General features: G+C 37.5%; 1 protein-coding gene across 1 annotated transcript in view; it reads left to right on the top strand.

Annotated features, from left to right (window-relative positions):
* Window positions 1-21,079, top strand: part of c7h5orf63 (chromosome 7 C5orf63 homolog) — a 108,255-nt gene that overhangs the window by 38,587 nt on the left and 48,589 nt on the right. The window lies entirely within an intron of this gene.

Here is a 21,079-nt window from a genome sequence, read left to right on the forward strand (position 1 = left end):
CTGGAACGGATTAAGGATGTATACAGAGGTACCACTGTACTTCTTATCTTGTGGTTATAATACAAGAGAAGGATTCTGATCATATGTACAGAATGCATTAAATCATACAGTGGAGGAAATAATTATTTGACCCCTCACTGATTTTGTAAGTTTGTCCAATGACAAAGAAATGAAAAGTCTCAGAACAGTATCATTTCAATGGTAGGTTTATTTCAACAGTGGCAGATTGCACATCAAAAGGAAAATCGAAAAAATAACTTTAAATAAAAGATAGAAATTGATTTGCATTTCATTGAGGGAAATAAGTTTTGAACCCCTACCAACCATTAAGAGTTCTGGCTCCCACAGAGTGGTTAGACACTTCTACTCAATTAGTCACCCTCATTAAGGACACCTGTCTTAACTAGTCACCTGTATAAAAGACACCTGTCCACAGAATCAATCAATCAAGCAGACTCCACACTCTACAACATGGGAAAGACCAAAGAGCTGTCCAAGGATGTCAGAGACAAAATTGTAGACCTGCACAAGGCTGGAATGGGCTACAAAACCATTAGCAAGAAGCTGGGAGAGAAGGTGACAACTGTTGGTGCGATTGTTCGAAAATGGAAGGAGCACAAAATGACCATCAATCGACCTCGCTCTGGGGCTCCACGCAAGATCTCACCTCGTGGGGTGTCAATGGTTCTGAGAAAGGTGAAAAAGAATCCTAGAACTACACGGGAGGAGTTAGTTAATGACCTCAAATTAGCAGGGACCACAGTCACCAAGAAAACCATTGGAAACACATTACACCGCAATGGATTAAAATCCTGCAGGGCTCGCAAGGTCCCCCTGCTCAAGAAGGCACATGTGCAGGCCCGTCTGAAGTTTGTCAATGAACACCTGAATGATTCAGAGAGTGACTGGGAGAAGGTGCTGTGGTCTGATGAGACCAAAATAGAGCTCTTTGGCATTAACTCAACTCGCTGTGTTTGGAGGAAGAAAAATGCTGCCTATGACCCCCTAAACACCGTCCCCACCGTCAAGCATGGGGGTGGAAACATTTTGCTTTGGGGTGTTTTTCTGCTAAGGGCACAGGACAACTTAATCGCATTAACGGGAAAATGGACAGAGCCATGTATCGTGAAATCCTGAGTGACAATCTCCTTCCCTCTGCCAGGAAACTGAAAATGGGTCGTGGATGGGTGTTCCAGCACGACAATGACCCAAAACATACAGCAAAGGCAACAAAGGAGTGGCTCAAGAAGAAGCACATTAAGGTCATGGAGTGGCCTAGTCAGTCTCCGGACCTTAATCCAATAGAAAACCTATGGAGGGAGCTCAAGCTCAGAGTAGCACAGAGACAGCCTCGAAACCTTAGGGATTTAGAGATGATCTGCAAAGAGGAGTGGACCAACATTCCTCCTAAAATGTGCAAACTTGGTCATCAATTACAAGAAACGTTTGACCTCTGTGCTTGCAAACAAGGGTTTTTCCACTAAGTATTAAGTCTTTTTTTGTTAGAGGGTTCAAAAACTTATTTCCCTCAATGAAATGCAAATCAATTTCTATCTTTTATTTAAAGTTATTTTTTCGATTTTCCTTTTGATGTGCAATCTGCCACTGTTGAAATAAACCTACCATTGAAATGATACTGTTCTGAGACTTTTCATTTCTTTGTCATTGGACAAACTTACAAAATCAGTGAGGGGTCAAATAATTATTTCCTCCACTGTATGCTATATTTTTGGTCTTTGCCACATATTTTATAAGATTATTGCATAATATTTATTAGAGTCCTGCCCTGTAGTAAATGCATAGACTCCATTCTGACTCCCTATGAAGTGCTCTGTCAATTTTACCTTCAACACACTCCTGTACCATGCTTTATTTATCTTACTTCAGCTTCAGTTACTTTTGCATTGGTGAACCAGAGATTTTATTATTAAAAATGTTACCCCTTAAAAGGAGTCATAAGATGAAAATCACCTGTTATTGAATTGACTATACCTTTGTTTTTAACTTTAGAACAAAAACACATAATGAGGTAGGAGGAATAAGAAATACTATAATGCTATTTTTATAACAGCTATCAGGTATGTGAAAGAGTCTAGCAGTAGGAATATCTCTACATATATTTGTTTCCCGTTTCTGCAGAATGATATGAAATTACAAAGCAAGACCAGTCTATAACTGTTAAAGATATTTGGAACAAAACAGATACAAATATTTCTGTTAGTATATGAAAACACCAATGGATCCAAATTCAAGAATAAAGACTCTTCAATAAAAAGAATGTGTAAATTTCTGGCCATCTTAACTAAGATAGCTTAGCCTTTAAATAATGTAACAAGCTACAAATCTTGATTCTGACTTCTGGGTCATTTAATCAGATTAGAGTTATTAACGACAGATTTGATTATAGCTACACAGAAGGTACAATTCAAAGTTAAGACAATATACTGTACATAGACTGCTGTGGTTATAGTATTCTGTTTCATTTACTTAACTTTTTCACATTTTGCTATGTTGCATCTTTGCGCTAAAATTATTTAAATTAATTTTCCCCACATCAAGCAAAGCAACACTCAATAGCTCAGAATGACAAAGGATTTTAGAAATTTGTGCAAACTTAAACATAACTGAAATACTCCATTGTCTGGATTATTGAATGTCTGAACAGCTTCTGAATCCACTCTGTGTGTGTGTGTGTATATAATATATATATATATATATATATATATATATATATATATATATATATATATATATATATATATATATATATATATATATATATATATATATATATATATATAGTTGAAGATGGCTGGGGTGGCGACCTGGCCAGGAGGACCAGAGGAAGGCTTACGCCTTCCCCAGACTATGTGGGGGCGACCGCCCCTGTGCCTTTGGAGCCCTGGACGAGGACTGGGGACACCTGGAGTGCTTCCGGATACGCAGCCAGCACTTCCGCCACACTGGCGAGTGCCGGTGGAAGGTTGCCGGAGCACACCTGGAGCACATCCGGTTGCTGATAAAAGGGGCTGCCTCCCTTCAGACAAGGGCTGGAGTTGGGAGTGCAGAGGACGAGGTCTCTGGAGGAGGCAAGGAGGTGGCCTGAAGAGTGAAGGCATTGTGTTTTGTGGCCAGGACTTTGGGGACTGGGGGACTGTTGAGCACTATAGTAAATATGCACTTTGTAAATAAACACGTGTGGCGTGATTTGAACGTGTCTGCCTGTCTGTGTCTGGGTCATGCTCCACTATATATATAAATATGTATATATATATATATATAAAAATGTGTGTATACTTGACACACTGAAAAAGGTTTGGGGCAGCCACCTGTATATTATCCAGAGCTGCAATGGGTTTGGTTTTTGACAGAAGTGTCTCTATTGGAGTCCAGACATGAACTGATGAGGGTTTTTAAAGATGGCGGTTTTAAATAGTCAGACCGGAAGTGACGCAGGGGAACCGGAAGTGACCTTCTTCTAATGACAGTCGAGGCGCCGGAACCAGAAGTGGTGTCTTCCTAGGCGCCAGAACCAGAAGTGGCGTCTTCCTAGATGATGGAACCGGATGTGACACCATCAACATTCAGTCAGACAAATTTTCCCATGGCTGGCCTGCAGTGATAACAAGAGAAGGTTTAGTGCTCCTTGCCATGCCCTGGCCTGGTGTAGAATTACCTTTGCTTGGTCCATACAACGTCCTCCTACTCGCACGTGCGTGAAAATATATATATGTGTATATATGTATATATGTATGTGTATACAGTGATTCCTCCTTTATCGCGGGGGTTGTGTTCCAGAACCCCCTGCGAAAGGTGAAAATCTGCAAAGTAAAAACCATATGTTCATATGGTTATTTTTAAATATTTTAAGCCCTTATAAACTCTCCAACACTCTTATAAATATTTCACGCAGTTATACAGCACAAACCCTTTGTGTTCTCTTAGATGTTAGGTAAGATTTGTTGAAATTATGTATGTAAACACACTGTTTATATACAGTAAAACCTAAATATTAAAGATATCAAGCGTCTCCGATATCACATATGTTACAGCCATTATGATAGACAGATCATTTTGGAGCCATAACGAAGGGCTTGACTAAGCACAAAGATAAACACACAAGAGCACAAAAGTTAACTCTTTACACAGTGAAACACATTGATGCTGAATGAGCGAGATGAGACTTCCTGGTTAACGCAGTGCAATCGAATTCGGAGCTCCGTTGCTGAGCCAATCGGCACACAGGAACTTAACTGTGTGCTCTGATTGGGTAACTTCTCAGCCATCCACCAATAGCGTCCCTTGTATGAAATCAACTGGGCAAACCAACTGAGGAAGCATGTACCAGAAGTAAAAAGACCCAATGTCCACAGAAACCCGTGAAGCAGCGGAAAATCTGTGTTATATATTTAGATATGCTTACATATACAATCCGTGATAGAGTGAAGTCGCGAAAGTCGAAGCGCGATATAGCGAGGGATTACTGTATATGTATGTATATATGTATATTTATATATGTGTGTATATACAGTGGTGTGAAAAACTATTTGCCCCCTTCCTGATTTCTTATTCTTTTGCATGTTTGTCACACAAAATGTTCCTGATCATTAAACACATTTAACCATTAGTCAAATATAACACAAGTAAACACAAAATGCAGTTTTTAAATGATGGTTTTTATTATTTAGGGAGAAAAAAAATCCAAACCTACATGGCCCTGTGTGAAAAAGTAATTGCCCCCTTGTTAAAAAATAACCTAACTGTGGTGTATCACACCTGAGTTCAATTTCCGTAGCCACCCCCAGGCCTGATTACTGCCACACCTGTTTCAATCAAGAAATCACTTAAATAGGAGCTGCCTGACACAGAGAAGTAGACCAAAAGCACCTCAAAAGCTAGACATCATGCCAAGATCCAAAGAAATTCAGGAACAAATGAGAACAGAAGTAATTGAGATCTATCAGTCTGGTAAAGGTTATAAAGCCATTTCTAAAGCTTTGGGACTCCAGCGAACCACAGTTAGAGCCATTATCCACAAATGGCAAAAACATGGAACAGTGGTGAACCTTCCCCGGAGTGGCCGGCCGACCAAAATAACCCCAAGAGCGCAGAGACGACTCATCCGAGAGGTCACAAGAGACCCCAGAACAACGTCTAAAGAACTGCAGGCCTCACTTGCCTCAATTAAGGTCAGTGTTCACGACTCCACCATAAGAAAGAGACTGGGCAAAAACGGCCTGCATGGCAGATTTCCAAGACGCAAACCACTGTTAAGCAAAAGAACATTAGGGCTCATCTCAATTTTGCTAAGAAACATCTCAATGATTGCCAAGACTTTTGGGAAAATACCTTGTGGACTGATGAGACAAAAGTTGAACTTTTTGGAAGGCAAATGTCCCGTTACATCTGGCGTAAAATGAACACAGCATTTCAGAAAAAGAACATCATACCAACAGTAAAATATGGTGGTGGTAGTGTGATGGTCTGGGGTTGTTTTGCTGCTTCAGGACCTGGAAGGCTTGCTGTGATAGATGGAACCATGAATTCTACTGTCTACCAAAAAATCCTGAAGGAGAATGTCCGGCCATCTGTTCGTCAACTCAAGCTAAAGCAATCTTGGGTGCTGCAACAGGACAATGACCCAAAACACACCAGCAAATCCACCTCTGAATGGCTGAAGAAAAACAAAATGAAGACTTTGGAGTGGCCTAGTCAAAGTCCTGACCTGAATCCAATTGAGATGCTATGGCATGACCTTAAAAAGGCGGTTCATGCTAGAAAACCCTCAAATAAAGCTGAATTACAACAATTCTGCAAAGATGAGTGGGCCAAAATTCCTCCAGAGCGCTGTAAAAGACTCATTGCAAGTTATCGCAAACACTTGATTGCAGTTATTGCTGCTAAGGGTGGCCCAACCAGTTATTAGGTTCAGGGGGCAATTACTTTTTCACACAGGGCCATGTAGGTTTGGATTTTTTCTCCTAAATAACAAAACCATCATTTTAAAAACTGCATTTTGTGTTTACTTGTGTTATATTTGACTAATGGTTAAATGTGTTTGATGATCAGAAACATTTTGTGTGACAAACATGCAAAAGAATAAGAAATCAGGAAGGGGGCAAATAGTTTTTCACACCACTGTATGTATGTATATGTGTATGTATATATATATATATATATATGTGTGTGTGTACTAGCAAAATACCCGTGCTTCGGAGTGGAGAAGTAGTGTGTTAAAGAAGTAATAAAAAAGAAAAGGAAACATTTTAATAATAATAACGTAACATGATTAACAATGTAATTGTTTTGTCATTGTCATGAGTGTTGCTGGCTGATATATATATATACATATATATATATATATATACACACACACACACACGCATATAAACATATACTGTATATACACATATACATACAGTATATACCAAAATACCCGCGCTTTGCAGCTGAGAAATAGTGTGTTAAAGGAGTAATGAAAAAGAAAAGGAAACATTTTGAAAATAATGTAACATGATTGTCAATGTAATCAATGTAATTGTTTTGTCACTGTTATGAGTGTTGCTGTCATATATATATATCTATCAAAATACCCGCGTTTCGCAGTGGCGAAGTACTGCCATAAAATTTTTATTAAGAAGAAAATGAAGCCTTTTTAAACTGCGGGAAAATATACCAATAATTATTCTCAATAAGAATCTCTTTGTATGCCACGTTGTCAGGTCAGCCCTCCGGTTGTAATATGACCAAGTTGTGCGCTGAGCTTACTCTTGAGCATGCAATGTACAGTTGGCCATGTGAAAAGCAATATTGTCACAAATCTCACAGCTTGGATTGCTGCTGTCATAATTGGTTTTAGTCTCATGGTTTGTTTCAATGATGTCAGTATTTGGAGGACTGAAGTGACATTTGGCATCTGTCAAGCGTTGTAAGCATACAACCAGTTTCATCGATAACTTCACATCCAGCTTTTGAGAGTTTAAATATTCATAAACATCAAAGTGTCCACTACTCAAATCGTCACGTGTGAATCTAAGATGTTGAAGAGGCATTGGCGGTTCTCCAAAGGTGTAAAATATATTTGCGGGTGAAGGACTGTGCTTAGCATATTCATAAGTAAGGCTGCTGCGCTACTCAGCACGCCTCCAATGTAATTGACTGCCTGCCCATATAAGGCCATTCTTCGCTACGGTGTGTTCATTCCTTTCCTTGCTTCGCCAACGAAGCAGCCTTTTTATTTAATCCACGGGTTCTCCGCTGTTTTATTGTTCATTTATTACAATTGTTATACTTATTGTGTAGGTATTTTACACTTAGTTTACTGTTCAGGTACCCATTTCCTTTATTTAATCCGCGGCTTTTCTGCTGTTGTTTTGTTCGTTTATTACGATTATAGTTATTTGATTCCCTTTCTTTGCCTGACTGCCTGCCCATATAAGGCGCTCTGCAGTTTTTTTGTGAAACAGCCTTTACACAGCTTCTTCGCTGTGTTATAAACGAACGCCATATAAGTCCGTCCTTTCTCCTTGCTTCACGGTTCTCTACTGTTTTATTGTTCGTTTAGTACGATCGTTATAGTTATTGTGTAGCTATTTTAGACTTGGTTTACTGTTCAAGTACCCATTTCCTTTATTTAATTTGCGGCTTCTCCACTATTTTTTTGTTCCTTTATTACGATTATAGTTATTTATTGATTCCCTTCTTTGGCTGACTGCCTGCCCATATAAGGCGGTCCGCTGTTTTTTTTGTGAAGCAGCCTTTACACAGCTTCTCCACTGTTTTATAAACAAACACCATATAAGGCCATCGTTTTTCCTTGCTTCGCCAACTAAGCAGCCTTTTTATTTAATCCATGGATCTCCGCTGTTTTATTGTTGGGAGCTCCTCCTTCTTTTCTACGTACTGCAGTCACAGTCAGTTCATGTGATTACATGGGAGGCGTGATGATGTCACATGCAGCTCCGTCCCCCAAGGCCGACGAGCTAACTTCCATTACAATATATGGAGAGAAATAGGTTCCAGTTATGACCATTACGCATAGAATTTCGATATGAAACCTGCCCAATTTTTGTAAGTAAGCTGTAAGAAATGAGCCTGCCAAATTTCAGCCTTCTACCTACACAGGAAGTTGGAGAATTAGTGATGAGTGAGTGAGTGAGTCAGTGAGTGAAGGCTTTGCCTTTTATCAGTATAGATATATGTATATGTTTATGTATGTATATATATATATATATATATATATATATATATATATATATATATATATATATATATATATATATATACAGTATGTGTATATGTATGTATGTGTATATATTTTTTTTTCTGCCCTATTTCATTTTTTTTATTGATAACCAGAAATTGAAACAATTAAAATCAACAAGTGTTTCCGTTGAGAAACATCTAAAATGAGAAGTCTTGGACTGTAGAATTACTCCCATTGGGATGTGGGAGGAAACCAGTGTGCATGGAGAAACATAATCAGACATGTGAAGGATGTATATACTCAACACAGGCAATGACCAGCCTTGGAATTAAATGCAGGATCTTGTAGTTATGATGCAGTAGAACATACGCACTACTCTTTACAATTAAATTTTACATGTACTTACTATGATAAAAAATTATTTTTAGGTTTATTCATGCACATTCAAAACGGAACAGATAAACATTCAATATTTTCACATTTCATGAACAGAACAGTTACTCAGTGTTGAGAGACTGCTTTACTGTGTGTTTTTTCCTCGCCAAAGTCATTATGAACTCTTTTGTTACAAATAATTATTCAGCTTGATTTGGTTTAGTGTGCACATAACTTTGATTAAATGAGATGGAATGATACCTTGCTTTTTATTATTTTTTTCTGTTGTAGCTTTTACTGGTCATTCATACAGTTCCTCAAGTATCACAGCTGGGTTCAGGCTTAGATTTTAGATTGGACCTAAAAAGAACTATTGTTTTTGTGTTGTCAGTAAGAGGTAATTTCTCAGGCTTTTAATGGCCCTTACCCTACATGATTAAATGGTGCCCATTTCTACATTTATTCAAAACTCAACATCTCTCAGTAATCAGTTCTGGACTCTTTAGGCCTATTGAGTCCCCAAACATTACTACAACAAAACATACCATAGTAGCAGGTCACTGCTGCTTTGTCCTCATTCTCTGGCTTAGGTTAATTTGGATGAGTACATGAGAAGTTTTAGACTTGATCTAGTTCAGGGGTAGCTGCCTCATAGCCCCAGGGATTTGGGTTTGATTTCCTTCTCAGGGGTCTGTCTCTGTGGGGTTTGAATACACTCCTAACATTTATGGTCTGGTTCCCTCCCATTGTCCACTGACTATCAGTTCAGCTTGACTGATTACTCTAAAGTTTTCATCTGTGCTGCTTGCTACTTTGTGATGGACTGCTGTTCTATGCCCTGTAGAGTTAAGTCTTTTTCTCTGGATTAGACTCTGGCATGTGTTAGGAGTTCTTCCTTAATATCAAAAATCCATATGAATGGGTATGATGTTAATATGTTCAGCTATCCAAAATATAACCTTAACTGAACTGCTTAAATTACATTAATCAACTGAAATAAAATTTGGTTTTAAAAGCAGAACATAACTACAAAAATAAGAAGTTTGCAAAGATGATTTAAAATATTTTTTTCATTACTGAATTGTTACTGAATACAAAAACTGACTGAAAGGCAAGTGAGGCCTCCTAGGACAATAACAAATTAAAGTAGATGCATTTCCATTTTGGTGTATAATAATAATAATGTAAAATACTTTAATGTGGCTGATTTTAAGGTACAATGGGGAGATACAGTAGCACATGTATCAAACAGCAGTTCTCTCACAAAGGTTTTAATGTATTAATTTACAAAAATGTATGTTAAAAAAAACTATTTCCAATCACTGTGACACATTATTCACAGTAGACCAACATTCATTTTACAACCTACTGCAATTACACCAAGCCTACTGAACCAATGCAACTAAATTAAATTAAGCTTTTGAAAGGCATCACTTGCTACATTTGTTGAAGTCACTTATTCTTCACAATGATGCCTAATTTATTGTCATTTTTGTTTTTTTTATAAGCATTTTATTGAATTTATTAAAGTCATTGTTAAAATTAAAAAGTATCAATTTGCAGAACTCCTAGTTAAAATTTGTTTAATATTGGAATGCAGATATTTTTGTTAAGTTTTATTCACACTTTGGGAAGAGATGCTGGTGCAGTTTGAGTGAGTCACATCTGGAGGAGATAGTGTAAATCTACATTCTGAATGTATATATGTTAGACTCAAGTGACTCTGTATTGGACCAGTGAGTGTGCAGGTGTAGGTGTTTCTGCGAAGTTGCTTTCTAGTGCAATGGTAACCCATGAGGGCTGGTTCCTGCCACAGACCTGATCCATTAAAAGCATTACAACAGTGAAACTTAACAGAGAGCTTGAATATTTTTTCATGTTTTATGATACTGCTGTAATGATTTTGTTCTTTGGACAAGGCATTGTTAAAAAAAAGAAAAGCAAGATGGATAAGAACTGATATTTTATACCATGATTTAAAAGGCGGAGTGGTGGCTCAAGGCTAGGTATCTGCACAGGCAAAATGAAGGTTGCCAGTTTCAATTCCGTAAATGCCAGAAATTACTCTACTCTGTTGGGCCCTTTAACCTGCAATTGCTTTGTCCTGGGTATGACGCCAACCTGCATCCAACCCTGCAAACAGGTCCTCCAACATGCAAAAGAAAATTTGGGGGTTGGTGGCAGGATTGGCACCCGAACCACTGTAAAAACCTCAAACTGTTCCGGTGTGGTGCTGAGGTGTCACCCATTACACGGATGCACTCAGGTCCCAGTCCGGGTGGTTTGTTATGTGGGGGTTGTGTAATCAGCACATGCTTTCAACCTATGTCCTCTCTAACTGGAGAAGTATAATTTATAAAACTAGGGGGCTCCGCCCTCTGCTCGCTTCGCTCACCCACCCCCGAGTTTGGTTTAGCGTATATACAATTTAAAGAGTTTATTTTCATGGGAATTGTTACATATGCATTATTTTACTTTTAAAACTTTTGTAAGAGCAATACTTGTCCTTTATTTCTGGCCCAGGGCATGGTTACATCTCTTTCTTGCAGGACGTATAACGGTGCTCTCGTTGTGAAAGGGGTGCGGCTGAACGCACACTAAGAAGATGCCATTGCTGCGTATTCTGCTTGTCGCGCTGCGTGTTGATTATTTAAAAGCCTGTACAGCAGCTTTCCTTTTGCCACTTTTTGTCTCTGCCGCTAGCATTGTGAAGGGGTAGGGAGGGGGAGAGTTTGGGAGGGGGGATTAGGGTGGTTGAATGCACGCTAAGGAGAATTAGTCAGATCGTCTGCTGGCTCTCTGCTGCTTCGAAGCTGTGTGTTTTGCTTGTCGATGTTTTAAAAGCTTGGAGCACAGGAAGTGTGTCTGTCAAAAGCAATCCAACAACTGCTAGGTTAGATGTCCGTGTACTTGTTTTAAATGATTTCTCACTGCCTTGTCTCACGTGACATTGTGAAAACAATACTTGTCCTTTATTTCTGGCCCCGGTTGTGGTTACATTTCTTTCTCGCAGGACATATAACACTGTTCGCGTTGTGAAGGGGGTAGTGGCTGAACGCATGCCAACGAGATGCTGTTGGATCATTTTCTGTCTTTCTACTGCTACTGCTGTCACACTGCCTGTCGACCATTTTAAAGCATGTACTGTCCTTTTTGCCCACTTTGTGTCTCTGCCGCTCCCGTTAGGGGTGGGGGGGATTGAACACATGCCAAGGAGAAGCGGTCGGATGATCTGCTGGCTTGTTGCTGCTGGAGAGCTGCCTATTCTGCTTGTCGCGCTGCCTGATCATTTCAAAGCCTGTACAGCAGCCGTCCTTTTGCCACTTCCTGTCTCTGCCACTCGTGTTTGGGGGGGGTTGGGGCTGAATGCACGCAAGGAGAAACGGGAAGTGGTTGGATCATCTACTGGCATTCTACTGCTGGCGAGCTGCATGTTTTGCTTGTCGTTTGTCATTGTTTTAAGAGCTGTGAGCAAGTTAAAATGTCTCTCGCGGGACTTCAAAGTGCATCTCGTCTCCCCAGTCTCCCTCCCCAAAATTTTTTTTTATAATAGAATGATTATTCAGAATAAATATTATATGTATTCTCCCTGGATCAGTCTTCATCATTGCTGCCTTATAGCTTATTATTCCTGACTTTGATTACTGGCCTACTTTCTCTTTGTACTGAGTTTGTACATTCTCATTATCTGAGTCAGTAATAAGTGTAAATAGTAGGCTTCTCACCAAATTTGAAAGACATCCATGTGTAAGTTGGTGTGCACAGCAATAGACTTTTGTTGCATCTTGGTTTAGTTAATGCTTTGTGACTGAAGATGCCAGAACAACTTCTTTTTTCCATAAATCCCTAATGGAAAATAAAGTTTATAAATAGCTTTGATTTGTGTTTTGTAATTTTAAATTGGGTTTTGAAAGGTGGGGAAGGGAACCTGAACATAAACAGGATCAAGCAAGAGGAAAAAGCATAATCAACTCGTTTTAAAAAGAAAAAACCTAACGAAGTAACCCAGATGGTCGTAACGTAAAATAATTCTGAAAATTGTTTTATTGTGCTGCTAAACCTGCTGCCCTAGTCTATGCTATTTGACTTAAACTATCAAATACACTCACAGTACATTCAGGTGGGATATGTAATGGTATGCCCTTACAAATGAGAGTGAAAGTTCATTACTATAAACACAAAATGTTCGTTTTTAGAAGATTTGTTATTATGCAAATGAATTACATGTTTTTTAAATCTTAAAAACTAATTAATGTATTGGGCAACCTTGTATTGTCCAGATTACAATACTTTTTTCAGAATTGTTCCTTTTAAGCAATCAGTGACTTCCTCTGGTCCCTCTTCTCTATTTGTCTCTGAAAGAATAACACACATGCAGTACATAGGATGGATTTAACACCTGTAATTGATGAATAAGCAAAGTTAATACAAGTCATATACATACAGTATACTATAACAATTTTTAATATTTAGTTCTGTGAATGGCCAACATCAGATGGTTCGTCTTGCTGATGGCAGGACAGACAGCAACAAACGTGCATGGTCCAACTCTGTTTTATGTCTGTAATCAATCAGTAAATGTGACTTTGCTCCTTAACCAAACACATTTTTATGTCTTTTTTCCATGTGGTTGCCAAAATCCCCAAATTATTTGATTATAGAAATATCTGTCTGTTCCTTTGCAATGCAGATAAAGAGAAAAGGCAGAAACTACTTCATGGAACGTTTTATCCTCTAATTTAGTGGACTTCCAAGTAATAAATATGGGAAGATGACACAGGAACACAGACAAAAAACCCTGCTTTAGAAGCAATGTAAAAGACCTGGAGAGGAGAAATCAACAATATGTAGGAGAGAAATATGGACATGGAGTGAGATAAGGGCTAGTGACAGCAAGAAGAGTCAGAAGATACTTTGTGTCAGAAATTAAAATAATTTTAAAGACACTTCAAAAGGTATCCCTCTTTTGAGAAGAATAAGAATGTTATGTATTATCCAGAAAATATATTTAAACAAATTGTTTAACTTTCACAAAGAGGGAATCTACTGTATATTACCTCTTTTTTTCCACTGACAGATCTAATGAAGGGTTATCTGGTACTTATGTGGACTATTAATATGTTGCCAGATAAGACCATTACATTAATAAAAAGGCAGATAATTGGAAAATGCTTGCACAAGAAGCCCACTGATTAACATCACTTACACTTTCAAGGTCAAACCAAACAGTCGAAACCCATAAACCTTAGCAGATTGTGACAATGAATGGCCAGAGTTGTATTTGCAGTTGAATAAGAAACTATTTTCTCATTACACAAACCATTAATTTGCATGTATTATATATAGTAGTATTCTGTTTTGTGTGTGAGTGTATGTAAGTGAATACATTGTGTTTGCATGCATACCATATACTGTACCTCTATATTATAAAAAATATGAAAGAAGATGTCAAAACAAGAAAACATTTAAAATTTTTAGGTTTTAGATCTGATTCTAGAATGGAGAGCCTTTTGGGTTATTTGCGTATTGTTTGGTTTTCTAATGCTTCTCTGGAGTGACAGTGGTTTCCACTTGTGGTCCAAAGATGCATTGTCAGTTTAACTAATAGCATAATACTAATCATGGGTATGTCTTATTCTCAGTTTTCTAGATTCAGATTCTTCTGTTTGTTACTATTAGGTACAGGCCCAAATCAACATAAGGATATCTAAACATGAATGAATCTGAAGCTTATTTTTATAGATTGGCATTTCATCTATTTTTGGGCAGTTTCCTAAAAAAACAGTGTAATTTATAGTGCACATTTCCACATTGATGTCACCATTCTAAATAATAACTCAAACTGAAGAAAATTAACAATACATTGGTCTTTGTGTTAGTGGTTATTCTAGGATGGTCTCCATGATTGACTGTTTTTCAGGAGGCTTTAGTTTTCTATACATTCAAAGTCCAATATTCTATTCACCCATCTACTGTATTCATTTAGTATTAAACCCACTTAACCCTGCTCAGGGTGCTGGTGCCGGAGCCTTCTAACCTCTGTATCACTGTGCCACTCAGATTACTGTATATGTTTGTGAAAGCAAATGGTCTGTGGCAAGCAAGAGCAAAACAATGTGTATTTAATTACTTTTTTTATTAACTCCGTATGGAAAATAATTCCATCAGACAATTGAAGTACAGTACATAGTAACACACACAGGCAAAGTGGCTAGGATATTGACATTAAAGCACAAGACTGCTTGTTCACTTATTCTCTACAATTTACTGTGTGACCCTGATCAGATCACCAGACCTGGTTGTGCTCAAAGGTTGGGGTGGGGTGGATTAGCATTAAGCATGTACACAGTTGTAGTAAATTCTGACCTTTATATTGCATTTTATAAATAGACTTCTCAAATAATCAATATTAATAATAGGAAAATGCATGTGAACTCATAACCATGGGAAATAGGCAAAGATGCCAAACATGTAACAAGAACACAAGAAATATGTGTGCAAAAGGTCACAGTCTGATGCACTTTTCCTCTAAAAGGAATTGCTATTCAAAACAATTATTTAATGAAATAAATGATGCACATAAGAGCTTCCTCAGGTGTGGATAAATTGCATGACAATGGAGTTTGTCTGTGTTGCAGGTGACTGAAAAAAACGTTAATCTGGGTGTTGTGGGATGCAGAGATTAGAATAATATTGACTGATTTGTGAGAATTATTGAAGCAATACACAAAATCCTTCAGTCTGTGCTGATTAAAGGACCATGGCAGCTGGAGTCCCACAGTAAGCCAGGCTTGGATTTGGATGGAAACTTTCTCCTTGTGCCAGATTGAGCTTTTGGACCAGTGCCCATTGCCCAGTGGGTATTCAAACTGATAGATGGACACGCATAAACTGCGATGACTGGCTTTGTTTTTGCTACTAAGCAGGCATTCACTTTTGTCACGAGATGAATACCTTAACAAAACTAAGCTGAAGCCATTGAGAGTAGATTTCAAAATAGAAGGCAATCAGCATAAACCCCACAGCCATACAACTATAGGGTAAAACTTCCAGTCACACATAGAGGTTCACAACATGGAAATGTCAATCTTCTTTTTGAAGCCATTTCAAATAGTGTAAAAGGAACTATGGAATGGTAAGCTTTGAGAAAGATTAACACTCCCCCCAACCACATATCCATTAAAAAAGAAAACAGAACTGTCTGGAAAGGACAAGAGATATTAAAGAAGTAAAAGTACTTTTCAGGAAAATCTGTGTATAAGAGAGAATTATTTGTAGCTTTTTGCAAAGAAATATGTTAGACATATATGTTCCAAAAATGCCACGCATACAGTGTCCCTTTTACTCACATTCATACACACAGATTACTGATCTAATCATTGCGTTGCACAGCTGCTGCAAACATTCTGGCGAACAGTACAAAGTAGCCTGCTGTGATGGTTTGGCATGCTTCAGATGTTTATTGCTTTAATTTTTTTGGGAGGTTTTCTCTTCAGTGCATACATTTATTTATTTTTTTATTTCTTAAAAGGTTGGCCTCAAGCTGTGGGTATCTTCTTACAATTTGAGAGTTCCTTCTTAAGAATCCAACCTTTTTTCTTTTTCCTTTTTATTTTTCATTCATTCATTTATTCATTCGTTTATTTATTTATTTGCAGCTTGTGGTTTGGGATCTAGGGATTTTTAATCGGTCTTTTATGATTTATGATGCATTTCTTTACAGCTTAGCTCATATGTGAAGCAGATGCTTTCACGTGAGTGTTTCACAGCCACCATTCCATTTCAGCTATAAATGTTACAATTTAAGAAACCTAATTTGTCATGATTGAATTTTGTTTTTGCTTTTCAGCTGAGAACTACATAGTGACTGTAGCTCTGAAGTAATTCTAAAATAATTATCTCAAAATGGAAGTTTAAGGCAGTTAGAGTACTGAGCAGAGGTCACTGCTCGTGCCAAATCAATAATAGAATGAATATAGAACTAATCTGTCAAGTCTAGTAACGTGGCATGCATTAATGGCAGACTTTCATTGACCTTATCGACATTATGGGGGGGTATTATTCTTTACAAATAAAATACACAGAGCAGTGTTGCCTGAGAAACAAGCTTCAGTGTTTCCTGAAAGGAAGACATGGACACGTGTAAAACATTCACATGTTTAAGTGTCCCTGCCATCATGCTTATTTTTGATGCTAAATTGATTTAAGTGGGTTGGAAGATGTACTGTATGCATGTCATATATTTCTCTATTAAAAATAACAGGAGAGTGTGGACTTAAGTTTGTAAGAAGAACAACATACTTAATCTTGAATTGTGGTTTAAATGAAGGGTTTAAACAGTGAATGCTGCATTCAACCAAAAAGAAAATCCAACTTTGAAGAGTTTCTGCACTACATGTCACTGTACCCTCCTCTCCTCTTCATACTCGCACATAAAGTACAGTTATATTTCAATTCTTGGAATTCCTAGCTCTACTCTCAAATTCTTTGTTTTATATTTTAAAATGAAATACACTTTTCATCTTTTGCATAACTGCATTTTGTATCATCTTTCCATTTCACCTGTTTGCCGGTTATCTAAAGGAGAAATACACAGTTTGGTAAATTGTAGCATATTAAGATTACTACTAAGTAGAGCAGTCAAGAAATGTAATTTGAAAAATGAAGTCTTGGACGACAGCAAATGTCTAAATAGGAAAGCTGATCATATTCTGAATAATGTTTTTTTTTATTTACCTGTTTGACACTTCTATTGAAAGCAACTTTAGATGTTCGCATTTTTTGTGCAGTTGGAACAGAGGTATGTTAAGTGGCTTGATCTAAGTCAGGCACTGATCTACCAACTTTGTGATTTTATAGTTTATTAACCATTTGGACAAAATGGCTTTTATCTACAGTGGTGTGAAAAACTATTTGCCCCCTTTCCTGATTTCTTATTCTTTTGCATGTTTGTCACACAAAATGTTTCTGATCATCAAACACATTTAACCATTAGTCAAATATAACACAAGTAAACACAAAATGCAGTTTTTAAATGATGGTTTTATTATTTAGGAGAAAAAATCCAAACCTACATGGCCCTGTGTGAAAAGTAATTGCCCCCTGAACCTAATAACTGGTTGGGCCACCCTTAGCAGCAATAACTGCAATCAAGCGTTTGCGATAACTTGCAATGAGTCTTTTACAGCGCTCTGGAGGAATTTTGGCCCACTCATCTTTGCAGAATTGTTGTAATTCAGCTTTATTTGAGGGTTTTCTAGCATGAACCGCCTTTTTAAGGTCATGCCATAGCATCTCAATTGGATTCAGGTCAGGACTTTGACTAGGCCACTCCAAAGTCTTCATTTTGTTTTTCTTCAGCCATTCAGAGGTGGATTTGCTGGTGTGTTTTGGGTCATTGTCCTGTTGCAGCACCCAAGATCGCTTCAGCTTGAGTTGACGAACAGATGGCCGGACATTCTCCTTCAGGATTTTTGGTAGACAGTAGAATTCATGGTTCCATCTATCACAGCAAGCCTTCCAGGTCCTGAAGCAGCAAAACAACCCCAGACCATCACACTACCACCACCATATTTTACTGTTGGTATGATGTTCTTTTTCTGAAATGCTGTGTTCCTTTTACGCCAGATGTAACGGACATTTGCCTTCCAAAAGTTCAACTTTTGTCTCATCAGTCCACAAGGTATTTTCCCAAAAGTCTTGGCAATCATTGAGATGTTTCTTAGCAAAATTGAGACGAGCCCTAATGTTCTTTTGCTTAACAGTGGTTTGCGTCTTGGAAATCTGCCATGCAGGCCGTTTTTGCCCAGTCTCTTTCTTATGGTGGAGTCGTGAACACTGACCTTAATTGAGGCAAGTGAGGCCTGCAGTTCTTTAGACGTTGTCCTGGGGTCTTTTGTGACCTCTCGGATGAGTCATCTCTGCGCTCTTGGGGTAATTTTGGTCGGCCAGCCACTCCTGGGAAGGTTCACCACTGTTCCATGTTTTTGCCATTTGTGGATAATGGCTCTCACTGTGGTTCGCTGGAGTCCCAAAGCTTTAGAAATGGCTTTATAACCTTTACCAGACTGATACATCTCAATTACTTCTGTTCTCATTTGTTCCTGAATTTCTTTGGATCTTGGCATGATGTCTAGCTTTTGAGGTGCTTTTGGTCTACTTCTCTGTGTCAGGCAGCTCCTATTTAAGTGATTTCTTGATTGAAACAGGTGTGGCAGTAATCAGGCCTGGGGGTGGCTACGGAAATTGAACTCAGGTGTGATACACCACAGTTAGGTTATTTTTAACAAGGGGCAATTACTTTTTCACACAGGGCCATGTAGGTTTGGATTTTTTTTCTCCCTAAATATTAAAAACCATCATTTAAAAACTGCATTTTGCGTTTACTTGTGTTATATTTGACTAATGGTTAAATGTGTTTGATGATCAGAAACATTTTGTGTGACAAACATGCAAAAGAATAAGAAATCAGGAAGGGAGCAAATAGTTTTTCACACCACTGTATGTATTTTTTGTATATGAATACACAGTGGTATACTGAAATGCTGTAGCTGAAATGTGCATCCTACGTGTTAGATGTTCAGATGGCCATTTGCATTTAGTGTGCACACAATAGGATTCTTCATATTCTGTCCCATGTGAGGAGATTAAATTTGTCATAACAGTTGTTTATAGGTTCTAAACAGCTGATTCTCATACATTCTTACTGACTGTTTCACACACCATAGGCAAAAGCATGCTGTCCAAAATTCTTCATCTGTTTCTTCTTCATGTTAGCACATAGCACATTTCTTAATGTTACCAAGTAATTTTCAACAGTAATCATTCTGAAAGCCCTTATACAAGAACATTTGATTCTAATATACCCAGAAATTAAATGTTACATTTTATGTTAGGAGCTGTGGCCATGGGGTGGGCCATTTCCTATTTTTAAATTTCAGCGGTCTCTGTTCCCACAGCTTTTCAGTGCTGGAAACTCCCCACTGGAGCAGTAAAAAGTAAGCAGATTTCCCCACAAATACTCTCCCTTTACCAACACCTCCACCCATCTCCATTTCAGTAAAGCTGGTTATTTCAAATCTAGAATCAAGGAAGAGATTAAAAGTTTGAAGTCTTAAAGTGATTTGATGTATAATTGAAAGCACACTTTTTTGTGGAATACTGTAATTGATATTTATTTTGTAGCCCATTAACCATACTGTCTGAATTATGGTTCTTGCTTCAACACAAGAAAAATACATAGCAAAATGTTCACAGTCTAAATTTTGATCAATAAGCTGTTTCAAATGTGAAAAATGAAAATTTTCAATTACATTTCCCATAGGCAATTTTCATTTTAGAATCTTCCCAAGCCCTGCAAAGCAAACATTAACTACATGCCCACTGCCTTTTTAATCAATAAAAAGAAACACACTTAATGAAGTCTGTTTGTTATTTCCTTTTAAATGTATGATTTTGTGAACTGCGATAAGAATCTTGCATGTAGTTTGAGAATGCTGAGTATGAAAGGAATCTACTGAAAACGTATATAAGAGAATTCCACTTCATTTTTTTCATTTATTAACTAGGCATCAACAGTAATTCTGATATATAGTATTTAATTAATTTGCTGAATATATAGTCTGTTCAAAAAGTTAAACAGATTTCCTCTGTCTAAGTTAGTTAATTTTGACAATGTTTAGAATGAGTAGAAGATGCATATTCTGTATCCCATCCAGTTATGTAAATTTTTTAACATATTTTTCCTAATATTGGGTATAATAAGGTCAAACATGCAAAATTCACTTTCAGTTAAAAACAATTATTTACTTACCTATAGCTTGAACTGCTTGTCTTTGAATTTAAAGTACAAATTAGGTGCATCTAACACAAATATAATCCAATCTGAACAATCTGTGTCTTGCTCTTTGTTATACTGGTGATTTTTTTTTCTCTTTCTCGGTTGTGCCTAAAGAATATATTAAATTTATGTACTAAACTTTGCTATTCCCAATGTTTTATGCATTAGCGTCTAATATTATTAAAGGAATCTTATTTGAATGATGTGCCCTGATAAATATTACTGATGACCAATACCTGATGCAGTCTAATGTTTGTGTATTATGTCAAAAGCTATGGAAATGAGGCATTTTGATATCTTGCTCTCTAGGGAGATGTTAGTTCCTCCTTCTTTGCATTGTCACTGGCAACTAAGAATATCAGAAAAATAAAATGTCTCAATGAGGATTCTGATGGGTGGTAAGAACCCATACTGTAGGGACAAATCAAAGTCCTCTCAAGAACACATTCAACTCAGCAGGCTTCAGAACATTTTAAGAAGTATTAATTGTCAGAATTCTTCCCAGCCAATTTTCCAACTATTTGGAAGTGATCAGGGTGATGGAAGCCAGGATGGGTGTTTTGTCAGGTGTGAAGACTCTGAAATGATATACTGTAATATGCTATTTTTTATGAATTAACCAATTAATTATTTATCACAAATATTTAAAAAATAATTTG

Source organism: Polypterus senegalus, chromosome 7 (assembly GCF_016835505.1).
Source record: "Polypterus senegalus isolate Bchr_013 chromosome 7, ASM1683550v1, whole genome shotgun sequence".
Classification (NCBI taxonomy): Eukaryota; Metazoa; Chordata; class Cladistia; order Polypteriformes; family Polypteridae; genus Polypterus; species Polypterus senegalus.